The sequence below is a fragment of the Dermochelys coriacea genome, chromosome 1 (genome assembly GCF_009764565.3).
Source record: "Dermochelys coriacea isolate rDerCor1 chromosome 1, rDerCor1.pri.v4, whole genome shotgun sequence".
NCBI lineage: Eukaryota > Metazoa > Chordata > Testudines > Dermochelyidae > Dermochelys > Dermochelys coriacea.
This window is the reverse complement of record NC_050068.2, coordinates 75506228-75519496: the sequence shown is the minus strand read 5'-3', so window position 1 is coordinate 75519496 and position 13269 is coordinate 75506228.

Below are 13269 nucleotides of genomic sequence, written 5' to 3'. Positions count from 1 at the left end.
CTCTTTGTGCTTCAAATTCTGTAAAATGGGGATAATAGTACTTCTTTGATACACAGTATTTAGGGCTGCATTTTGACTTTATCTTCGCAACATGACTATGAGGTAAAGTATCCACTACATTTTTATTTCAGTATTTTTAGCCATTCTTTTTATCCACACAGTGATACACACTTCACAGCTCGGATTAGAACCTATTTCTTCCTCTCAGCATCAAGTGGGTCAAGCCAGTAATTCCATCTAGCCCAGTATCCTGTCTTCCAACCATGGCCAGTGACAAATGCTTCAGAGGGAATGAACAGAACAGGGTAATTATCAAGTGATCCCTCCTCTGTTGTCCAGTCCCAGTTTTTGGCAAGTCAGAGGCTTAGGGACACCCAAGCCTGGAGTTGGTTGCATCCCTGACCGTCTTGGCTAATAGCCATTGATGGACCTATCCTCATGAAACATATCTAATTCTTTTTGAACCCAGTTATACTTTTGGCCTTCACAACATCCTTGGCAATGACTGTGTGTTGTGTGAAGTACTTCCTTTTGTTTATTTTAAACCTGCTGCCTATTAAGTACATGGGGTGGCTTCTGGTTCTTGTGTTATGTGAAAGGATAAATAACAGTTCCCTATTCACTTTTCCCACACCACTCATGATTTTATAGACTTCTATATATTCTTCCTTAGCAATCAATTTCTAAGAGGAACAGTCCCAGTTTTTTTCATCTCTCCTCATACGAAAGCTTTCCATACCCTATTCATATTTGTTGTCATTTTTCTATACTTTCCCAACTCTAATATATCTTTTTGGGGATGAGGTGACTAGAACTGCAGACAGTATTCAAGATGTGGGCATACCATGGATTTATATAGTGATATTATGATAGTTTTTGTCTTATTATCTATTCCGTTCCTAATGGTTCCTATCTTTCTGCTAGCTTTTTTGACTTCTGCTGCACATTGAGTGGATGTTTTCAGAGAACTATCCACAGTGACTCCAAAATCTCTTTCTTGAGTGGTAACAGCTAATATATACCCCAACATTTTGAATGTATATTTTCCAGTGTACATTACTTTGCATTTATCAGCATTGAATTTCATCTACAATTTTCTTGCCCACTCACCAGGTTTATGAGATCCCTTTGTAACTCTGTGCAGTCAGCTTTAACTATCCTGAGTAGTTTTGTATCATCTGCAAACTTTGCCACCTAACTGTTTACCCCTTTTTCCAGATCATTTATTAATATGTTGAACGGGACTTGTCCCAGTACAGATCCTTGGAGGGTGCTGTCATTTACTTCTGTCCTTTGTGAAAAATGGACTTTATTCCTACCCTTTGTTTCCCATCGTTTAACCAGTTACTGATCCAAGAGAGGACTTTCTCTCTTATCCCATGACTGCTTACTTTGCTTAAGAGACTTTGGTGAGGGACTTTGTGAAAGACTTTCTGAAAGTCCAAGTACATTATATTGACTGGATCACCCTTGTCCACCCTTGTTGAGATCCAAACAGATTGGTGAGGTATGTTCTCTGCTTATAGAAGCCATGTTGACTCTTTCCCAACATATAGTGGACTTCAGAATTGTTAGCCCTTGTCATCAGTGCAAACCTCATGATTTTTGTTTTGAAGATTTCTTGTGATTTTCTGATTCCTACTTCAATCTTGTGAAGTTATTCACAGGGGCCACTGTGCTCCATGATGTGCTCCCTGAGCCTAGATGGACACCTTTTCCCTACATCATTAGCAAGTGAACATGAGGTTGCTCCTCACCATATTCCACTGGTTCCAATAGGTCTAAAGCTAGCCTGCCTTAGGGAAAATAATGGCAGGTTAGTCACCCTTTTGACTGATATAGTGGACAAGGAAACATAATGCGGAGGATCTTGAGATGCAGCTGAAGTTGGGGGACAGAAAAGCTGAAGATGCGTGAGGGTGGGTTAACAGGGAGGAAGCATGGTGGGGGCAAAAAGAATGTAAAAGGAGCAGGGAAAGGGAATGTAGCATGGACCAGGCGAATGTAGCAAATGGAGTGATGGGGCAGAGATAAAGAGGGAATTTTCATAGTGCAGGGCAAGCAGGGTGAGTGTAGGGAGGTGGCTTGAGTAGGAGGGCAAGGGCATGTGGTGGAGTATGCAAGATGATCTTAGGGTGCAGGAAAACAAAGCTTTGTTTATACTAGCAGGTTTAAATCCTGAAGCAGAGCTGGACACAATATGCCCTTAGCTGCACTTGCAGTTAAATCATGTTCAGCACTGGTTCATATGTATCCATTGTCAGCAACAAGTAATTTTCATAGTATAAACCAGTGACGGAGGGAGTGCGCAGCAAGAAGATGGTGAAGGGTGGGCTTTTCAGATAGGAAATAAGTAGGACAGGGATAAATAATGTAGACCGCTATAAAGACACCTCCCCCACAACCCGGAAGCTAGGAGCAACTCCTTAGAGGCCTCTAAATAGAGGCTGAACACCCAGAGAGGAAGGGAGGCAGGGGTTAGAGAGAGAGAGAGAGAGAATATATATATATATATATATATATATATTCTCTTTCCCTCTCTATACACACACACATAAGAGAGAGGGAGAGTGTACATACCCCCACACACTATATATATGTAGTGTCTACACTATGTATTTATGTATAGATATAATCATGAGGTTTATTTAAAAATCACAATTTTTAATCAATGTAATGATTCTTTGGGTCTAACTCACAGTATTGCAAATCCGAAGTTTTAAAATACCATGAGTCAGAGGCCCCCCCAAATCATGATATATGATTAAAAATGGTGAGATTTTAAAAATAATACAGTTGGATGGGGTTTTGTGTGTGATCATATGAGATCTGAATTTCAGTAAACTACCAATTCAGAGTCTCACATCAAATTTCCATCATTCAATCTTCTGGAAGAGGTATTAGTGGAATTCTGCTCTCTCTCTCTCTCTCTCTCTCACTCTGTGTAGGATTTTGTGGGTCATGAAAAGGAGTTCCAGCTTTCCTTTCTGCTGCAACTCCTTAGAGGGAGTAGATGATATTTAGGGGGCTGCAGAGGGGATAGATGGTATTTAGGGGTGGGGCCCTAAATAATCCCAACTACAGAAATCCCAGCACCAATTATATTACCTAGTCCAGCTACACTTTCAGATTCCATACACAGCTGGATATTATAAAGAACAAAAAACTACATTAAAAATACCTAAGACTCAATTGTTAAAACAATATCTGTTTAAAAAAATTGGTAAAATGTTTTAATGCTTAGTTTCTTTTTAAAAAATGTTCTTTTGAACCTTAATTCACATTTAATAAAGTTGGCATTTCTGCATGTTCAAATTTTGTTTTTGTCATTAGAGACATTTCACAAAAGGCCATTTTTTAAAATAATCAATTGCAGGTAAATTTTAAGGTGGTGGCACATCTCTAAATATTTGTGTGACATCTGGGCATTAGTATCAGTGAGAGTTAGGTTGTTGTAGCAACAGCCAACAAGTGATGCCTTCAGGAGTGAAACCGAGTGACGTTATAAAGCCATTTTGGGAACAGAAGTTTCTGTTATGTTATGTTTGGTTTTAAAGAAATGAGATTTGTATTTTCTGGGTGTGAGAATGTATGTCTCTGCCATTAATGATTGCGTGAAAATTTATTCTATCCCTGGTTATGTCTAAACCTCTTAGAGGTAAAAATATTGTGTTTCCATGTTGTTTTGTAGTTTGTAGAGTATTCATTAGCACTGGTTATGCTTGCCACTAAACTTTAATTTTACAGTAATTAGCAAATTATGGGATGAAACATTTTGTGTACTGGATCAAGGAATGCATTCACTTTCCCCTTTTAAAACCATCTTATCTCATCTGAAGCTGATTACATTCTAGCTCAATTCCATCCCATGCCTGTCCTAAAAGAGTGTAGTGTGGAAAGAGAACGTAGGTCTGTCATATTATAATGCAGGATATCAATGCAACAAGTTGAATAGTCTGACTCAGGATACAGTGCATATGAGGAAACTCAGCCTTGTTTCAGGTGCAGGTAAACACTTGCACTGGGAGGAAAAAATTCCCCTGGAAGTCTATTTTCTCTCATTTTTCTAGAGTGTTTCCTGTTTGTCCAGCTAGCTCAGAAGTTGCCCATGCAGCTGTGGCTGAGGTGACAGGGGTTTCCCATATATAATTTGACTTGTTTACTGACAATATTCCTAACAGCCTCTTGTGTTATTGGGGAGGCAGTAGGTCTGACATGGGCCTCCTAGTGGTTGGTGATAATGGTGAAATAGGGACTTGAGTGTTAACACGGTGCAGTGCTTCTGTAACAAACCTGGATGAGCTTCTTCTGGTGGCTGCTTACCAGGTAGTTGTGTTTGGATCCAGCCATTGGATACCATAAGTGCGTAGCTTTGCTGGGTCTGAGCAGAGTCCAAGCACTGGCTCTAGGTTTCTAGGAACACTCTCATGGTATATGTCCTCCATCTAGCATCCCTTCCTGAGATACAGGCCTCCAAATTCCAACTTTGTAGACCCTGAAACTAGTCACAGTTCTCCCAGGACTCTCCAGTACCTATTGCCTGCTCCCCAGAGTTCCCCAGATCTCTGGGCCCTCTGTATTATTTCCCTGTTTCGAGTTTCATGATATTTAGAGTAGATAACACACAGATTTTGTAACAGAATTTCTAAACCAGTCACACTTTACTCAGACACAAGTCAGACAAGATATACATCTTTATGGACAATAACAAAAACCTGTATGTCATGAAAAACCTGCCCTACAGTATCCTCTTCAGTCTGAGATCACTTTTTCATTTTGATCATTGTGCTTTCAGGGTCCCAGGATCCTTCTCTTCTACTTCTGCTCCTGCTCAGTCTCCATCCCTTTACTAGAAAGAATCCTTTCATAAAGTTCCAGTTCCCTCTAGCAACTCCCTGTCAGATGATCCATTGTGTGGTTACAGACCCAAACAATCCAGACTTGTAAAGCTGGTTCTCTAAGGCTGCAGCCAGTTCATTGTTCTAGCCATCTTCCATTTGAATGGCAGACCATTCAGGTTAATGGTTCTTGAATTTCTCCATTGTTAGCCCTCTTCTATAAGGCTCTGTTAATACCTCCTGTAATCACAGTCCAATAAGCCGGGGGAACGGCAACAGTGAAGCCTGTTTCAGCTGACTTGGGTTTACAGGGCTAGGGCTATGGGCTTGTTTAATTGTGGTGTAGATTCAGGCTCAGGCTGGAGTCCAAGTTCTGAGATGCTGTGCGGGGGGGAGGGGGGGAGGAGGGTCATCTTCCATAGGAGGAAAGTGAAGGAAAATGGCCCTCATGTCCCCACACTCACACCTTGAGCAGGTATGAGTGAGAGAAGATATCCCTTGAAAGGAGAAATTGGCCTGCTTTCTGCCTCCAAAGGTCACTGGAGGTTCATTCTGATCTCTCAAGTTACTGTATGGGGACAACAAATAACAGCGGCACATCACCATAGAAGATGAATGACGTTGGGACCACAAAACTCTGTTGCAAGGGGACACATTATGCGACTGGTGGAATCAGGGGCCTTTGAACAATTACACTGAGAATTCTCTATTTGTAAAGGTTTCCAGAGCAGCCCTGAACACCTGTGCAGGATGATGATATTTTCCCCATGATTTGTTTTATATATATAGGAGATATATATTTTCCAGTATGGCATATCTGATTTAATTAGGGATCAGCTCCCAAATTGTAGGTCTCCATGACATCTTAAGAAAAGCAATGCTTTAAAATTTAGGATAGTCTAAAATCTTTTAGCATTAAAAGAATTCAAAATATCCTCCATTATCTGCACACATGCTGAGAGTGATGAGAGCAAGTAGAAGCACAGCTTCCTTCAAAGCAATGTGTGTGTCAGTTGGGGGAAGGAAAAAACATGTACCAAAAGGGTCCCCTACAATCTCACCCTGAATATGACATGGACTGTTACCTCAATGCCAAGTCAGTGACTGGATGAACAAGTTTGGGCCTAAGTTTAAGATTGCTCATTTGCAACCATCTTCCCAGCATTCTCTCCATCCTTGGCATTGTACAGAGAAACAAAGACTCCTAAAACTTATAGTACATGGGTCCTCTGAGGTTAAAATAATGTCAGGGTATGTATTTTTCTGGTTGATCAGCAACAGTTCAGGACTCAGCTTTCATTTTGAGAGCTGTGGTATTTTGCATGAATTGACAATATTATCAATAATATTAAAAAAATCAAACACGCAACACAGAGATAGGAGCATGTAGGGCCAATCACAGGCTAGTGGAAAAACTAGTGAAAACAGGCAGGGAAGAAACATTTCAATCCTTGAAACAAGTAAAACAACAAACAGAAACATTCTTATAAGAGAAATTTGCAGCTCAGTCACAGACCGGTGAAAAACTGGGAGAATCTGGAATGACATGAAATATTCCTGCCCTGAGTCTTTTAATACAACACATACAGAGGCACACATGTGCCTGCACACAGAAAAAAATTGGGGTCCAGTTACTCAACATGATAACAACGAACAGTCCTTGTGGCACCTTAGAGACTAACACATTTATTTGGGCATAAGCTTCTGATGCATCCGATGAAGTGGGTTTTAGCCCATGAAAGCTTATGCCCAAATAAATGTGTTAGTCTCTAAGGTGCTCCAAGGACTCCTCGTTGGTTTTCGTGATACAGACTAACACGGCTTCCCCTCTGAAACGTGTCAACATGATTAGTCCATTATTTCCCCATATTGTATATCCATTGGAGAGTTCCAGGGTGCAGAATAATGACTAGTTTGTAGTCAACATATAGGATTTCTGAACATGAGCATTTATCTAATATTCATACGCATCCTTATCTGTCCAGGCATGATATGATAGCAAGGCATAGAATATAATAGTGGTAGAGTTGTCATCAGATGGCCTGGGAACAGTACATATATACTTTCACCAAGAAAGAGAATGCGTGGCAAAAAGTTAACTTCATTTGCTGAGGCATAACAGAAGAAGATGACTCTCATGTGCATGTTGGGAAAAGAAAGCACTTACAATAAAGTGGCATATTAATTTATTTAATTACTTTCTTCATTCATCACCATCATCATGGCAGCTCCCAAAGGGAAGTGCCCTACCTGGACCAAGAATCACCTGGACTGATCTCTGGCTAGGTCCTTACAGTAGTCTGACTGGAGATTCAGCTTATGTCCATCACTGGCAATCTTATCATGCCATGCATCCGATGAAGTGAGCTGTAGCTCACGAAAGCTTATGCTCTAATAAATTTGTTAGTCTCTAAGGTGCCACAAGTACTCCTTTTCTTTTTGCAAATACAGACTAACACGGCTGCTACTCTGAAACCTATCAAAAATTCTGGTGCCCATGTGATCTCTGGCCAGGTAGTGGCATTCCTTGCTACCCACACTTCAAAATTCATTGGTCTTCCATTCTAACAACATGTCCATACCACGGATGCTGCTAAAACCAAACCAGTGCCGATGGAGGCTGTTGCTGGATTTAGCTTTAAATAACTTCAGTATTGATCTTGTCCTACCACTTAATATGGAGCAATTGATGAAAATGACTAAAATCAAAAATATCAGTCCGGTGTTCTTCAGCTTTCCTCAGTGCCTGCATTTATCATATGGAAATTAACATCAGTAAAATGAGGGTTTTACAGATCACAGAGGATATTATCCCTGTTGACAGGCCCAAAATATGGCAGCAGCTGCTGCTATACCAGGGTGCACATCCTTCAAATCTCCTTCAATACTGTTTATGTCATCAACCAAATATTTGACAGTTGCCGCGTGCTCTGTGTCCCATCTGGACAGGTTAATACTGGCTCAGTATCCCCTGACATCCCTACAGCCTATTTAATTTGGATTTTGTAAATAGGCTGTAGGGATGTCAGGGCAAATACCTGGCCCACTGAAGTCAGTCAGAGGTTTAACCATTGACTAAAAGGGAACCAGGATTAAACCTAATCAGAGAGAGGAATTTGCGAGGCTGTTACATGGGGGTAGAGATAGGACTAATGGGACAGAATGAAGGATAGGAAATCATTTTTAAAGGTAAGGTCCGTAAAACTGATGAGTAGTATCCCAAGGGAAATCCCATTATTTCAGTCATTAAAATTCATACTGGAGGAAAAGCTATGTCTGGGTGTCTTGTTTTGTTTTCTTCCCTTGGGACCTCTGAATTAAACTGCTATGGATGTGGAGAGCTGAAAATATCCTCCTACTCTCTCTCCAATTATTAGCATTTTCTGATAACAATGGGATTGAGGAAATTTTGGCTGATACCATGGCAAATCCCTACATTTACAGAGTATAATCATGCGGTCTTGGATGTCCATCATTTTGTTTTTTTAAGAATTCCTCCCAAACTAATAAGGGGAACTGATGGGTCTAAGAGCACGAGGGAGGGTAGGGCATGTGGCCTCTCGCAGGTTGAGCATCATACAGTTGGGAAAAAGCTAGCCAGTTCCAGTGAGCTCAGATTCCCAAGAGAGAAGGCAGAAAGTATCTGTAAGATATGAATTCCTAGAGGGGATACTGGGCCTGCCACTGGAGTTGATTTTTTTTCAAAACAATGGTAAAACAACTAGAAAAACTGTAAAATCCTGCGGCAGATCTGGCTGCATTTTGTCTGCTGCAGAAAAAAAACACTGTTACCTATTTTAGCAGCTATTGAATGCTGATCAGCAGGCCACTGTGTATGTGGGCTATCAAGAAACTGACTAGGTGATATTCTTGCCCTAGATCCAAAGTAATCCTATATAAAAATGAGGTGGGTCTGAGGTGATGTCACAATTGGGGTTTTACAAATGATGAGCTGGGATATGAAGCAGATTTCCTCTGGATATAACCCAGGAAAACATGCAGGATTCAGATTGCAGTATTTGTAACTGCAAGCATTCACGAAACGTAAGTGCTCCCAAAGCCATGAGATTCATTTAAAAATCATGAGATTTACAATAACTAATTTGAGATGGTTTGTGTACATGATTATTTCAGGTCAAAATTCCACCTTCAAAGCATCCATACAAAGGGTGGCCACCCTTATGCCTGCTCAGAATGGAGCTCTGCTTTGTCCCTCCCCCCCCGTCTCTAACTGCTTCTCACACTCCCTTGTCCAGCCCAGTGTGCTCCCTATTCTTTGTGTTCCTCTGTCTTTCCTTTAGTCTCCTCCTGCACCCATTTTATCAGTCTCCACCTGCTCCCCACTTTCCCCCACCCCACTAAGTCTCCCTCTTTCTCCTGACCCTCACATTCTCCTAGCTCCACCCAGTTTTCAATTTCCTAACCTTAGAGCACAGGTGTGCCATCTTCCCTGACCTATCCAGACTTCAGTCTTAATGGGAACAATAGGAAAGGGCAGCCATAATTACAATGGGGCAGCCTCACTTCCACATGCCAAGATTATTGGGAAATGCTGGCCATCTAAACTGAGGGTGAACTACTGTTTCAGGCTTGATGCCAGAAATTGGGATATCACGAGAAGCTTAAAAACAATCAAACAAAACCCTTAATATTGCTAGATTTGCAATAAAATCATGACTTTGTAACTCTGTTCACTCTCTGTGCCACTCACAAGAGTTTGAGGGGAATCAACAGCACTTTTTCTGGTCCCTGCAGCTGGCTGATGCATGAGCAGTGACACCTAAACTCCAAGAGCCCAAACTGAATATCACATTTTTGTAATAGTTTCAGCTTTGTAAGGCTTGTCTACATAGTGCAGCAATGCACACCAGACGGATGTAAATTATTGAGTGTTCTAAAGGGTTGTGCTCTCACTGCCCGGCGTAGAACCTGCTGACACTATCTAAAAGGTATCCAGTGCATGATGATGTAGTTCTGTTTGAAAAAAAGTATTATGTTAACATGCTCTAAAAAGGATCTATATAGGGAAGTTACCTCACAACACTTTAGAGTGCGTTCTGGTTTATACCTCTCTGGCGCACATTGGGGGTGTTCTTTGGATGCACTTTTTAAAACAGGATTACAACATTGTAATTTTCCTGCACCAAAACATTCTGAGTGTTGTAGTTCCCAAGGAAACATTGCAGCAATGAATGCTGGGAAATGAGCAGAAAATGTGTCTTTTTCCACAGTGCATAGGAAAATGGGGTCTTTCTAGTTCAACAGCCTGAGAAAAACCTGAGCGTAATTAAGAAGATACTCAGGAAAGGGTTTGGGAAGAAGCCTATGAGGTAGCCAGAGAGCTCAGTAAGGTTCCCTGAAGAGAGGATGTTTGTGGAAGAACAAATGGTGCAGACTTGGGAGAAAAGAAGGAGGCAGTGCTGATCATCAGACAAGACAAGTACTTAATTGTAAAGGAATGCTAAGCCAAGGGTACAGAAAAATAGTATGAGCACCTCATTGGCTCAGAGGGACCAGAAACACTGGTGTTGCTATTTTACCTTAAGAGGGCAGAATATTTAGAGAATTGTGAGGAAAAATTGTGGATCCATGCAAAAGAGTTGGTGAAGAAATGGCCTTTATTTAGACTTCTGTTTTATACTATTGTTATCCTGTACAAGGTGGAGAGTTTCATTTTAGCCAAAAAATTAAGCTACCAACAAGCATGAGGGAAATGGAAGCATGGCTACATCTCCATGTTGGAGTGGTAAACAGTCTGTTTCTTATCGCTCTTTAAAAAGTGTACAAATTACTTAGGTGTACTTTGTGGTCACATGAGGTATATGTGCACCTATTAGATTAGAAGGACTATCAGGTATACCAATCCCTAGAATAACATAAAGTATAAAGCCACATCTATTATATAAATATACAACATCACATATGTAGAGGTAATAGTCATGTAATTACCATCCTAGAGCTATAGAGTAAGTGAATTTATCTTTCCTTACCTACTCTAGTCATCTATTTCTTACAGGGCTATTTGAACATTTCAAACTCTTTAACAGTTTCAAATAGGCATCATATTTATAAAAATAAATAAATAACATCATCTTGCCTAAAATCTTTGTCTTCTCTCCACAAATGTTGACTCTTCCTCCCCCAAAACACCGTGGTTTGAGCCCCAAAAGAGAAAGATTCAGTTCTAGATTTGTGACAGAATTACAATATATAAAAAAATCACAAATCTAAAGTTTGAGATCCTTCATCATCTAGGGCTAGAAATGGGGCTTTATATCATTGGGAAGGGAAGATATTCTGATTCTCATGGAACTCAACACTTGTTTCTAATCTGTGAGGACTCAAAATAATGGAACTTAAAATTATGACATTTTAATGTATAGTAAAGCTATTTTAGGGCATTTTAAGTGATACTTATGCTGCCATCTGAGCCCTCTTAGATTTCATTTGGCCAGAATTTCCCCCAAGGCAATCAAACTGCCAGTTTGTACAGGTGTAAGAATATGAAATAGAGTCCCAATACAAGTTTTTCAGATGCTTTAAAACATTTCTAAAATATCATAGGGTTGGTGAGGAGTCAAACAGGTTGATTGTTTGGGATTTGTTTGTAACATATGCTGTATATAGTGACTCTAGGAAGGTGTGGTTAGAAATGAAGATTTTATTGGCACTTCTTTGTAACTCTCTCATAACTTCACAATTCATGAGCAATGCACTACAAACACATCACATTTTTTTATTCCATCCAGGATATAAAAGATTTGGCAGAGATTACACAGCCCTTCATTCTTTTGCAGATGATAAAGAATTCCATGCCATTCTTTGCGGGGGAGGGAGGGTGATTCCAACACATACCAATTCCAAATCTTGTTTGCTCTGCAAGGACATTGCTGTACCATATTCCTGAAAGTTGGTCAATTACCCATCATTGGCCAAAGGTTCCCCTTGCCCTTGTGCAGTATGTTGTGCACAAATTGATGTCTTTTCTAAACATGCCTACATTTAATTGGTGTTATAACTTAATATTTTCTGAAGTGCCTTGGAATTCTTTTAGCTAAAAGATACCTTTATATATACAGAATATTATTTTTAGTAAATACTAAATAAGCAACAATATTTTTTTAAAAAAGAAAAGGAGTACATGTGGCACCTTAGAGACTAACAAATTTATTTGAGCATAAGCTTTCGTGAGCTACAGCTCACTTCATCGGATGCATGCAGTGGAAATATTTTTTTAGTTATCCTATCCAGTCTTTTGGGTCCACATTATATAGAGCCATAGGATAGGGAACAAGTATCAACTTAATTAGCCTGGTAGCAGGTAGCCAGATGCAGCAGCTCAGCAGCCCATCTTTAGAAATTGCAACAGGTAAGAAGTCCTTGAGCTTCATAAACCTTTTGTCCATAGCTGAGGTTCAAAGTTAAGGCATTATATTAATAGGACTATGAGATTAAATTCATGGCAGTATTGTGGACTTATGTACATCCTGTATATCATTTAACATGAGACTTATCGGCTTTAAATGGTGTGCACAGCATTGTCATTTGCTCTAGGATGAATTTTATTTAAGAGGAGAAGATGTTCACTTGAGTAGTGTTTGCATCCATGCCAGTGCAAAGAACTGGAACACACAGTTTTCTTGTACACTCCCAACTGTTCTCGCACTCCAACATTGCAAGGACTTCTGTTTGATCTATACCCATGTATGACTAATAGAAGAAAAACTGCCTACTGAGTTTATCAAAGGAAGGCCATGAATGGATAAACATTTTTTTAAGTTCCCTGATGTTGGAAAATAAAGGGGAGCAAATACTTGTAGAGCATCCTAGAAGGATACCGTATTAAGAGCCACTAGGAGAGTACCAAATAAAATACCCAACAATGTGACAGTATCAAATAGGGAATGTTATCATTATGAGAGAGTCAACTAAATCTTAAGTCCAGATTTTGCTGTACTTATAATGAGCAGTGCCTTACTCCCTGAAAAATCCTATTCAAGTACATAAGCAAACTTCGGAATGAATATAATACTCAGCATGAGTCAGATAGTTGGAATCTGTCTCTCTCCCTTTGGTGTTCTCCTTACTCTTTTCATTTTCCTTCCCCCATGTTTACCACATTGGAACCCCAGATCCGTGCTCAAAAGGCAATGGCAAGCATAGGAGAATAGGTCAGATCTAGATTTTGGATCACATAATAGTGAAATACTCAGAAAATGCAGTGCAAGCACAGTTGAAGAGCTCTCAAGAGTTGCTCAAAGGACTAACCTATATAGCACTCTCCCTGTCTTTTCACTGCCAGATTTATTTTCTTCATTTTACATTTTAATTCTTTTGTCCTTCAGACTTTTGATGTGTGTTGAGAAGCACATTTAAAAAAAAAATCAGGAATAAAACTTGCTAAAACAGTCACAGTAAATTCCAGTTCATC